The 12,348-nt window shown below is 48.5% G+C and overlaps 1 long non-coding RNA gene across 1 annotated transcript; it reads left to right on the plus strand.

The window, feature by feature from the left end:
- Nucleotides 1–878: 878 nt before the first annotated feature.
- On the plus strand, nucleotides 879–4,709 carry LOC118497934. The gene is made up of 2 exons (XR_004900454.1): nucleotides 879–2,507; nucleotides 3,244–4,709. It is a non-coding gene; the product is annotated as an uncharacterized LOC118497934 (long non-coding RNA).
- Nucleotides 4,710–12,348: the final 7,639 nt, after the last annotated feature.

Genomic DNA, 12,348 nt, shown 5'->3' on the forward strand with positions numbered 1-12,348 from the left:
CTTGCCACAGGGCTTTATTTGGGGTGGACAGATCTCTTTTATGTAACTTTCGTAACTTTGGGAAGGTCACTTAATCTGCATGTGCATCAGTTTTTTCTTCTGTAAAATGGCAATAACAGTTGTTCTCACAGAAACTCTGTCTTTCCTGTGAGAGTCACTTCATGGGCCTTGGGCTCAAACTCCTGGGGGAGAGAGATTCTATTTCTCCTTAGGTTGTTCAGCAGCAAGATTTGAGTCTGGAGCTTTTAGCAACCATTTTGCAACTTCTGAGAAGAAAGTTGGTCTGAGAATGAAGCTAACACAGAAACGAGAGATGGAGCCAGAGGGACCCTGCGCTGCTGGATCCAGCTGGGCCTGATGCCAGACAACCCTGTGCATCTCAGTCACATGAGCCGATAAACTTTCCATTCTTGGTCAGCCTGGTCGGAGCTGGCATTATGCCCCTTGCAGTGAGAAAACAACTAATACAGCATGTGGTTTTGAAAAGGCTGAACTGTGCTCTTCTTTGGGTGAGTCTTGCATGTGTAAAGGGGAGCAACGGAAGATAAGGTTGGGAAATTAGGCTGCAGATACATGGCAGGGGGCCGTGAGTCCTTGCAATGGACCAGGCAGTCTCAGAACCACTGGGCAGTGCAGGATCTCCCGAGGTCAGGTGATCCCAGGAACTGCCCAACAGGGTAAACTTTGCCCCCAGAGATCGGGTTAATGTTTCTGTAGCAGCTGATAAAGTAGAATTTTAAAAAAAATTTAAAAGATTTATATTTATTTGTTTTTAGACAGAGGGGAAGGGAGGGAGAAAGAGGGAGAGAAACATTGGCCAGTTGCCTCTCACAGGCTCCCAGCTGGGGACCTGGCTTGCAACCCAGGCCTGTGCCCTGAACAGGCATGGAAACAGTGACCTTCTGGTTTGCAGGCCAGCACTCAACTCACTGAGCCACACCAGCCAGGGCTAAAGTAGAATTCTTGACCTGCAGAAGGACTTGTTCTCAGCATGCTTTTGCCAGGAAAGAGTTGGTCAGTTCTGCAAAATGGAGAATGTTTAGAGGAAGACAGGAGGTACTGGCACTTACCAAATGCTCCTGAGGGCTGGGTCACAGCCAAGGTGGGGAGAAACCCAGTGCGACTGATGGGAAGGCCTGGGGATACTACTAAATGTGCCCATATCCCTTTCATGTGGCCCAGAACAGGACATGGGCTGGACAGAGTAGAGCGATGGAAATTACCTCCCTCCTCCTACAAGACCTGCTTCTGTTAATGCAGCCTGAGGTGGCCCTCACTTCGGTGGCAGCAGGTCATGCTCTGTATTCCAAGGACGGCATGCATGCTGCTATTGTGTCACGTTCCCTGGTCACCTCAAGTCTTCCAATCCCTCTCCCTCCTTGAGAAACAAGTTCTTCTTCAACTGCTTTTCAAGACTCCATGAGTCAAAAACCTTGACCTCTTGGGGAGGTGAAGTGGTTAAGGAGAAGACAAGAAACCAGCTCTTATTAAAAAAAACCTTCAATGTAGCAAAGAAACAAACAAACAAACAAACAAAAAAGCGAAACACTATTTATTATCTGTGTAGAATACCTGGCCGCACTTAGGCTTATGTCTCCAAATCATCGCCTGCATTCTCAGTGCATTTGTCCCTGACAGAGCCTCTGGGCATCTCATTTTGTCTTTCCCCAGGGAGTCCCCCACCACCCCACCCTTACTCATGCACCCTTGGTGCATTCCACCACCCTGCATGGGAGGTCTTCATTCAAGTGTCTGAACAAAGAAAAAAGTTGTTCCGGACAGTAACAGGAAAGGAGCAGGGACAAAGCCACCATTCTGCCTGATTCTACTTCAACCAAGTCCAAAACACATGATACAAGTTTAGTTCTTCACACGTACGATCTCATTTTTATTTAAATAATACTGTGTACAGACATTGGGCCTGGGGCTCTACAGATATTAACTCATTTAATCTCCAAAACAATCCATAATAACAATTACTATTCCCATTTTACAGATGAAGACATTGAGGCACATGTAGATTGAGTGACCTTCCCACAGTCACAAAAGTAGTGACAGAGCAGAGATTGGGACCCAGGGAGTCTGCACTCTCCAACCTGTGCCAAGGGCAGGCAAACCTTTTCTGCCAAGGCCAGGAGGGTCTCAGACACAGAGCCTCTGTCCCAACTACTCAGTTCTGTCGCTGGGGTTGAAGAGCACTTGTAGACAACACATCAGCAAATGGATGCGACTGTGTGTCAATAAAACTTTATTCAGAGACAATGAAATGTGAATTTCCTGTCATCTTCCGTGCCACGAAATGTTACTTTTCTTTTGATTTCTTTCCTTCGAACCATTTAGAAATACAAACTCCTTTCTTAGCTCGCCGGTCCCGTGGAAACAGGCGGCGCGTTGGATCTGGCGGGCAGGCCACAGGGTGCTAACTGCCTCTCTCAGCTACACTATTGTTCACCCTCTTCCCACAAGTCACTTCTTATCACCTCTGTTCCAGGACAAAAGAAATTGAGGTGAGAGGAGGTTAATGACTTTCCCAAGGTTACACAGTGAGTGGCGGGGAGGGGGTGGGGTTGTCAGGATTTGTCTGGACCCAGCATGCTGCAGCAGCAGGAGAGCTGGCAGGGGCAGGATGGGCAGGAAGCAGGGCTGAGTGGAGGACATCAGGGCTGCCCGCCTCGGCTAGAAGCCACCAACCACCAAGTGCTGGAGGGTCCCCCTACTGCTCTGTCTCCAGGAGCCAAATGGGTGCTCTGCCCCCATTTGTCACTGCGGTCCCCTTTTCACACACTCCTGGGATTTGCAAAGACAGAAATGCCCTGCCTTCCAAGCCTGGAGCCAGAGGCCCAGAAAAACCCAGAGTCTGTCTTGACTTGGTCTGATCTTGCCAACCACAGCCATTAGGGGAGGAAAGAACTGGCCTAAAAGGGCCCTGAGCTGCCACTTCTGAGAATACCTCAGCTCCGGCCTGGCTAAGCCTGGGAAAAGGTGGGGGAGGACCAGGGAGGGTGAGACACAGAAAGCAGGGGGCAGAAGAAGGGGGGGAGAGAGAGATGGAATCAGAGAGAGAGGGACACACACACACACACACACACACACAGAAACACCCCTTAGCAGCTGTTTTTCCTAACCAAAACCCTATTTCCTAGTTTCTCAACTTTGCAGATACAGAAAAGCCAATATTGCAGCAGGAAAATCTTCCTGTGTTACATACTGTTAAAAATTCTTTGTTTATTTTGTCTTTCCTAGGTTTCCACAACCTTAGCTTTGTTCACACTGGCGAGCGGGCCCTAAGGAGGGCAGCGCAGAGGTTACTTGCCCGAGGAGGGATGTGGGGCTCAGAGAGTGCCAGCATCTTGCTGGAGACCTCGCAGCGAGGTGATGGCCAAGCCAGGACCCAGGACCGATACTGCTGGCTCACACACACACCGCCTCTGGAAGCAGCGGTCCCCTGGTGCTGTCGTCTCACTCCAGGCTCACGAGCAGGCAGCTCTCGGTTCGGGACCGTACAGCACCGTTCCCTTCCTAAAAGCACCTCAGTTCCATTAAGGCGAATTGCCTGTCCCCAGCCATCTTGGGGCAGAGGTCATTCTTGCTCCTTCTGCCCACTGCTGGCCTCCTCCCATTAAAGTCAAAGGTATCAGCTCCCTCCTCTCTTCACGTGGGTGAATCAGTGGAGACACGTGACCCAAAATGCCCTTTCCAAGGATGTTGACTCTGTCAAGGACAAGGGAATGGTTTCTGGTTGGTCATTCTCTTTGTGACGATAGGAGCTGTGGGGTCATTGATAGCACCCCTGCCTCTGTCCCTGTTAAAGGCAGTGACGGCTTTGCCTGCTTCCTGCTTCACGGCCCTCAGAGTTCCCTTCATTCCTGCTGACACGGGCCTGCTCTCACTGTCTCTCATTAATTATGTAGGCTCCCACTGGGCTTCGGGAAAAATCCCCTTCGCTCTTAGTTTCTGGTGCTCACACAGAGCCCTGTCTGACACAGCTCCAAAGAATGTGGGCTCTCTCTCTCCCCCTCCTACTTCCAAGCCTTACCCCCATTTCTTCCTTGGAAGAATAGTTTGGGTCCCCCAGAACTAATCCCCACATCACCTGGCATAAACCTGTAGAGAAAAAGCAAGCAAACACAAAATATGCTCCCAAAATCTTAGGGCCAGTGCAAGTGGAGAGGTTACTGGAGGATTTCATTTCCATTTCATTTCCTCTTGTTGCTCATCTTTGTCCCCTGAAAATTTCTTCCCACTGCATTTATGATTAAAGACAACAATATTTACGGGCTTGTTGGTTTGATTGCAATTAGAGAAACTGAGACATGCCCCTGTCCCTTTGTGGGTGTCCTTGAGAAGGAGACTGGGCCAGCGCTTTGTCACTGCACCGCCGGCTGTTATCACCCCACTGGTAGGGGTGTATTTACTGACAGAGCTGAGGGCTGATATCCCATTGGCTTTGTTGTGCTTGTGACTCAGGGAAAGTCCTCACCTCTCCTTGCTCCCCCAGGTCTCCCCGCATAAACAAGGAGGGGATGGGACTGAGTGACCTCTAAGAGTTCCGCTGCCCAGTTCTGGGGCCTTTTTGAGGCTCATGGCTTGATGGAAACTGCATCTGGGAGAGAAGCGACAGCTCACTCTCTGAGGGGAGACACTTAAACGTCCCATGTGGTCAGCACTCTTTAAGTTGCAAAGGACAAAAACCCACCTCAAACTGGCATTAACAAAAGGTAGGGGGTGTTTATTAGCTCATATAACTGAAAAACTCAGATCGAGAGTCAGGTTTGGCTGGATCCAGGGATAAGAGGGTATCATCGGCCCTGACTGGTGTGGCTTAGTGGATTGGGCGTCATTCTGTAAAGCAAAAGTTTGCTGGTTCAATTCTTGGTCAGGGCACATACCTGGGTTGTGGATTCAAGTCCCCATACTGGGCATGTGCAAGAGGCAGCCGATAGATGTTTCTCTCCCTCTCTTTCTCCCTCCTTTCCCCTCTCTCTAAAAATAAAATCTATTTCTTAAAAAATGGAGGGTGTCATCAGAACCTGGTCTCTCTTAGTGTCTTCTGCCCTCCTTTGGCTGCCTCATTGTCAGGCAAGTCTTCCCAGGCAAAGATCAGCAGCAGCTGCAGGCTCACATCTTTCCAGCTTCGCGCCTCTTCCCAAGGGTTCCAGCAAAAGTCCAGGGGCTAAGTCTCACTGGACTCTGCTAAGTGACATGGCCATGGGTGAGCCAATCATTCACTGGAGTTGGGGTGTAGATTCTGTTGATTGGCCAGACTCGGTCACATTCCCACTCCTGAAGCTGGGAGGCAGGGTGAGTATCACCTATGCCTTACAGCCCAAGAGGTGACGTGGCGTAGTTCACCAAAGACAAGTCAGGAGCTATGACCAGAAGAAACAAGAATGTGGGGAGGGAAAAACCCATGAAGGTCCCCTCAGGTTTCTCTACATCAGCCGTTATCAGATGTGTTCCCCACATTGCCACCGTCAATATCACATGGTAATTTGTTAGAGATGCAGCCCTGGCTAGTGTGGCTTAGTGGATGCCAATCTGTGAACTGGGAGGCTGCAGGTTTGATTCCCCATCGGGGCACATGCCTGGGTTGCAGGTCAGGTCCCCATTTGGGGTGTGTGAGAGGCAACCGATCTATGTTTCTCTGCCACTCTTTTTTCTTCTTCCCTCTTTCCCTCTCTTCCCCTCTCTCTAAAAAGAAATAAAATCTTAAAAAAAAAAAGAAATTCAAATTCATAGGCCCTGCCCCAGACCTACTGAATGGAAGGGGCATAGCTTTCAGGTGATTTGGACACAGCCATGGTGGTCTCGGAACGGGGGGCTCTTGCACCCAACTGCAGTAGGATTACCAAGGGAGCTTTTAAGCTGCCTGAACTCCTCCCCCAATTTGATCAGGATAAGAAAGGGGATGAGGCCCAGTCCTTGGCGTTTTGGAGACATTCCCCTAAGTAATTCTAATGGCAACAGAGGTTGAGAGAACCACTGAGCTCAGAGGAAATCTCATTCTCAGCTCCTATCAGTTAATGAAGTGGAGAGAAACGAAGCTGGTGACAGTCCCTCTGCTGCGAACGGCAGTTTCTTAAAGGACTGGAGAGGCAGCAACTCAACCAAGCCAAATGAAGTCATAGTGGTCCACCCACCTGCGTGGAGTCTGACCCGAGAGTTCCCTACACTACAAAAAATTAATCTTTATACCTTACAGCCAATTCACCACGAAGAGAACTAGAATGGCCATCACAAACAAATCAACAAACAAGTGTTGGCAAGGATGCGGAGAAAAGGGACCCTAGTCCACTGTTGGTGGGAATGCAGACTGGTGCAGCCACTGTGGAAAGCAGTATGGAACTTCCTCAGAAAACTAAACATGGAGCTGCCTTTTGACCCTGCAATCCCACTGCTGGGACTATATCCTAAGAGCCCTGAAACACCAATCCAAAAGAACCTGTGCATCCCAATGTTTGTAGCAGTGTTACTTACAATAACCAAGTGCTGGAAACAGCCTAAGTACCTGTCAGTAAATGAATGGATCAAAAAACTATGGTACATTTACACAATGGAATGCTACACAGCAGAAAGAAAGAAGGAGCTCCTACCCTTCACAGCAGCATGGATGGAACTGGAGAGTATTATGCTAAGTGAAGTAAGGCAGGTGGCAAAAGACAAAATACCATATGATCTCACCTATAAGAGGAACCTAATCAACAAAACAAACAAGCAAGCAAAATAGAACAAGACACATGGAAATAAAGAACAAACTGACAGTGACCAGAGGGGAGAGGGGACATGGAGGTGATAGAGGAAAGTAGGGGAAGTGACAATTTGAGGGGTGGGTATGAAGGACCCCTGGACAAGGACAACAAGGGTCAGGGAGGATGGAATGTGGGCAAAGGGTGGTGGGCAGGGCCGGGGAGAGCAATGGGGGAAAAACAGGGACAATTGTAATTAAACAGCAATAAAAATTTTTTTTAAAAAAGAAGAGAACTAGAGGGAAAAAATAAGAAGCAGTTTATTGAGTGCTTAGTGTATACCAGGCAATGTATTTGTGTCATTTAAGTCTGCCATCAAACTGTGAGATAGGTGATAGTAAGTATGAGTATAATCCTGTGAAGGAGGTGATGTTAAATGTCAAAGAGGAAGACACCAGTGGTCAAAGGGTAAGGTAACTAGGCCTTGGTGGCCAAGCTGGGATTTGAATCCAGGGCTGTCTGGTTGGAAAACCAGGGCCCGTAGGTTCCATTCCATGCCACCTTCTGGGAAAGGCCGTGGTCTCCCGTTAGGAGTAGAGGAACCCAGGGAGGGGTTTAGAGGCAAATCCTTTGATTCCACACATTAGGAGAAAAGGGCACTGGCTTGGAATCAGAACCCAGGCGGCGCTCCCAGCTTCACACTTGATTAGGTGCACGATCCATCCGGAGCAAGTCCCTTCCCTAGCTGGGGCCTCAGTCTCCTGACTGCACAACGGGATGGCGTTAACTGACCCCTCAGGTGCTTTCCGGCTCTGTTTAAATGATGGTATGAGGATGCTTCCAGCAAAAGAACCTGCTTCCCTCCATCCCAGGACCCGCTCAGAAACACTCCCGTGTTCCAGCCTGACCTAGTCATTCTGCTGCTGCCTAAAGATTTGCTCCCTGGACCGGTCGAGAACTACGGATTTCTTCAAGGCTAAGATGACAGCACAAAGTTCTGCATGATCTCTAAGATGTCCACAAAGTGAGAAAATCAAGGTCTAGAACAATGTGTACAGCATGCATGCCTCACGTAAAAAGGAGGGGAAAGAATATTGGCGCACACTTGTTTTTTATGTGACTGGACCAGGTGGGCAAACTGTAGCCCACAGGGTGAATCCAGCCTGCTGTCTGTCTTGGTACAGCCAGTGAGCTAAGAATGGTGTTTAGATTTTTCAATATTGGAAGACAATCAAAAGGAGAATAATATTTCATTACATGTGAAAATGATATGCAATTCAAATGTCAGTGCCCATAAATAAAGTTTTATTGGCACATGGTCTGGCCATGCTCATTCACTTGTACACTGCCTGTGGCTGCTATCACAATACAATGAACAGGGTCGATTCATTGTGACAGAGACCATAAGCCCACAAAGCCTAACATATTTATGATCTGGCCATTTACAGGCAAGGTTTGCTGACTTCTGGCCTTGCTAAGCTGGAAGGAAGCACTGAAAACAGGTGACCTTGGCCAGTTGCTCTAAGACAGCATTGAGCTGCTGCGGAATAGGTTAGGCAGAAGACTTTTCATGGTGCTCTCCTTTTGGACCAATTTTAACATGTCAACAAAACAAAAGCACTATATTTCTGCATGCAAACATATTAGGATGTCCAGAAGTAGAAAAGTATTTTAACAGCTATCCACCAAATGAATAGCTGAGGTTACTTTGAGAGAGAGGCTGGCAGGGGAGTCGGGAGTCAAGTAGCTTCAGTAGTAAGGATGTCATTGGAATATTTTATAAGGAGAATCACATTATGTATCACTTGTGCAATTAAAAGTAAAGAATGCACACTTTCTAGAGCTGTGTGTTCTGTGAGGTTGTGAGCTAGGCCTGCTGTGGCCCACTGTAGTTTTTGAATGAATACAAGGGCCCAGGAGATGTGTGTTGGGAGTGAGGAGTGCACTCAGAGGAGGAATGCGTAGTTCAGAGGGTGTTGGAGTGGGGTGGGGTGGCCTGAGAAGAAGATTGTTGGGAGAAGTGGTTGAGCAGGGACATCATCCCTAATGCCTCCCCAGCCCAAGGCCCCCAGCTCCCCATGGTCTGGACGTGCCTTGGCTGACAAGCCCTCGCCTTTTGGGGAGCTGGAGGCATTTTGGCCTCTCGCCACTCCCCGCCTCCATCAGGTCCCTGATTTTTGTCCTTTACAACTCTCTTGAAGGACACTAGGCGAATCTAGCTGAGGGTTCGTGCAAACCAGCTGTGCCTGCTGCTCCCTAGAACTGCCTTTTCAGCGAGCACCATCTGCGGTGCCACCGTTCTCTGGGGAGAGACTGCTCCTACCTGCCATCCAGTGCTGTGAGAGTCCCCTGCCCAAGGACCAAGCCTGTGTGGCTGCAGCAGAACTATTATATTCCCAGGTACTTGGCTCCAGAAATAGCCGACGAGTGTCTTATAGACGGGCAAATTGAGGACACCTCTTTTTGTGCTTGCGTTCATTCCTCCGTTCAGAAACTGAGCCCCTATCTTATTCAGGGAACTCTTTATGCTCAGTTCATGTAATTTGGGTGGGGCTGACCCGACTTGGGACACCAGATTGAACCTGGTGATCCAGGCCTAGCCAGTGAGAACATTCCATTTCCCTGGTCACAGTGATTGGTTCCGAGATGGGCATGTGACCCAAGCCAAACCAATGACTGACAGCCTCAGGATTTTTGCTGGAGCAATTGCAGAAGAGCTGCTGTCTCTATGCTGGGGTTGCTACCTGCAGGGCTATACTTGGAGCTACTGGTTGACTTTGGCCACTACAAAGAGCAAGTCTGCCTGAGGACAAAGCTAAGACAAGGAAGGAAGTAGAGCAGAAGACTGGAGATTGGTATCTGATCAAACTGTTTGAAGTGGATTCAGCCACCCCTGGCCTTTTTAGATAAATGAACAGGAATATTCCCGCATCCCTTGTTGTTGTTGTTGTTGTTTAGCTTAGGCTGATTTATAATGGCAAGAATTGTGACTGCTATCCAGGGCTGGCATAGCTGAGCTTCCTGTCAGATTTTCGGATGTGTCGTGGAGGTTTTATTTCCAACCCCTTTTGCTGTGCAGTTGGGACTCTCGGTTACCCTTTCCCGGCTTCCCTGAGGCAGTCTGCTGGTCTGGCCTGCTGGCTCCCACGCTCCTCTCTGGGTCACCTGTCTGACACCCCTAGGCCTCCTTCCCTCCCCTCGGCACCAACCCACTCCTGGGGGTGTGTTCAGTCCTAGACTATAGCCCATGATCATTCACTCAGGTCTGCTGCCATTAACCTCCGTGTCCATTTATGACTGAAATGGGGTTCAAGACATGACCATTTTTGTTCTTGAACCTTCATTGAGCACTCCCTGTATGCCAGATGCTGAGCCAAGTGCACTGAATGCATAACCATGTCTACTTTTCTCAGTGACCGTATCAGGCATGTTTTATGATTATTGTTCCCACTTTCAAGAACAGGAAGCGATGGCTTAAGGAGATGAAGTAGCGGGACTGAGGTCAGATGGCTGAGCCACAAACAAGTTGAGGCAAGACCATGGAGGGAATCATCCTTGAGCCCGTGCCCTTGACCACTGCACCAGGGCTTCTAGACTAAGTGAGCATCAGAGTCACCTGGAGCCCATTCCAGCACCGCCCTGCTCTGAGGTCTGAGCAGCCCTGGGCTGGGATCTGGGAAGCTGCTTCTTTAAGAAATGGCTCAGAGGACACTGACGCACAAGGGTGCCAGCACCTCACTGTGAGAGTAGCCATTGTCCCCCCATCAAGGACTTTGGCCCTAGAAAGGAGTTTGGCATTCCCAGACCTGTTCTTGCAGGAGCTGAATCTCTGCCCTGGCTTAGGAATGATTACAATGCGAGAAAAACTTCTTTGCTGACAGAAGGAAAAGAGAGATCAAGGGCATGTGGGATGAGCAACTCGTGCCTAGGAAAAAATGAAAAAATGAAAGAATAACATCACGCCACTCACGGAGGGGGGTTGGTTGTGAGGGTATTGACTCGAAGAGGCAGAGGTGTAAGCCAGGGCCTGGAAGAAATTCAAATTCTAAGGCTTCCTTCATTTCTTTTTCCTGAAAAGAAATGGCTCTCCGTGCTCCCAGGAATGAAGTTCAAAGTTCTTAGCAAGGCCTGAAGCCCAGCGTGAGCTGGTAGTGCTGTCCTCACGTCTGGCTTTTAGGCACGCTGTTCCCTCTGCCTGGAAGACTGTCTCTTCCCTTCCCCTCCTTTGCTTCATGAACTCCTGCTCATCCTTCAGGTCCCAGCACTGATGACACTTCCTCAGGGAAGCCTTCCCTGACCACCGAATCTGGCTCAGGTGCCTGATCCCTGTGCTGTTCACTCCCTGTAATACCCCATGAACCTACCCTCATATTGTATAGTATGAGCCTGATCCCCCACTAGGCTCTGCAGTTCCTGGAGGAAAGATCATGTCTGTACTGTTCTGTAGTATATTCTCAGCATCTGGCACACAATAACAATCCACTGATGGAACAAATAAATGAATGAAGGTGCAATGAAGTCAAACCAGTGAGCCTGAGGCCATTACGTGCAGTGATCATTTTGACCACTAGATGGCACGCCACCATGACAGCCCAGCTGGGATGGGATGGGAGTGGGGTAAAAATTGAAGAATGAGCACCTTGATGGGGTGAGACAAGACTCCCCACCCAGCCTCCACTGTTTTCCAGACTGACAGCTCGTGACCTCTTTGAACCCTAAATTTTTATGTATGGAAATCAATGCCCAGGTAATTGCCTTCCTCTAGAACCCCATTTCCACTGATGGCTGATCTTCCTGCTACACATCAAGCGCTGTTTCTCCTCCTCTTTACCACAGAGGTTTTTTCTTTCTTTTTTTGTTATTGTTATTGCTGTTGACCACTAGAAATAATTTAGTAGATTGCCTTTTTAAAAATGACTGTTTAGAGAAGAAGGTGAACTTTGCCATTTTGGGGATTTGAGCCCTCATTGGGTCCAATCTTCCACTCTGCAGTTTATCGAAGCTTCCATTTTCTGGCTTAAAGACTCATAAATTTACACTTCTCTTACTTTTTCCTTCTATCACCAAGTCAAGTTGGCTTATTTTCCAACGAACCATATTTTATAGAAAGCCAATTTTTTCATGTATTATATCTTGAGAATTCTAGGTAGGTGACAAGAGACCCCAATGAAGCAATGCTGAAGTGTAGCCTTTGGGCAGCCGGCTGGGCTTACTTCCTGGCTGTTAACATTTCCAGTACACCAGCCTCCCAGTGCTGTGATTTAAATCTGGGCCTCACAAAATGACACATCAGTGCATGCCTCGAGCATTCTGGCTCACTCAGAAATCATTAGAACCAAACATTTTAACTGACCAATGTCAAGGATCCAGAGTTACAAACTGATGGCTAGCAAATCTGTCTCTGAAACCCCAATGGTCCAGTACTGCTGTTATAATGGTGGCATCATTTGGAGAATTTTTTTCTCTTCTGGGAGGTAATGAAAATTTCAGTTGGGCATAAACTCAGCAACTTGGGCCCTTTAAGAAGTTGGGAATTAGGTGTTGTTCTAACAAGGTTAATTCTTGACTACTCTATTTACATTCATGTGACTGCGTTAACCTCTCTGTGTCTTTGCTTCCTTATCTCTCCAGTGGAGGCAGCAAGGCGGCCAGACCTGGCCTA

Source organism: Phyllostomus discolor, chromosome 13, assembly GCF_004126475.2.
Source record: "Phyllostomus discolor isolate MPI-MPIP mPhyDis1 chromosome 13, mPhyDis1.pri.v3, whole genome shotgun sequence".
Lineage (NCBI taxonomy): Eukaryota > Metazoa > Chordata > Mammalia > Chiroptera > Phyllostomidae > Phyllostomus > Phyllostomus discolor.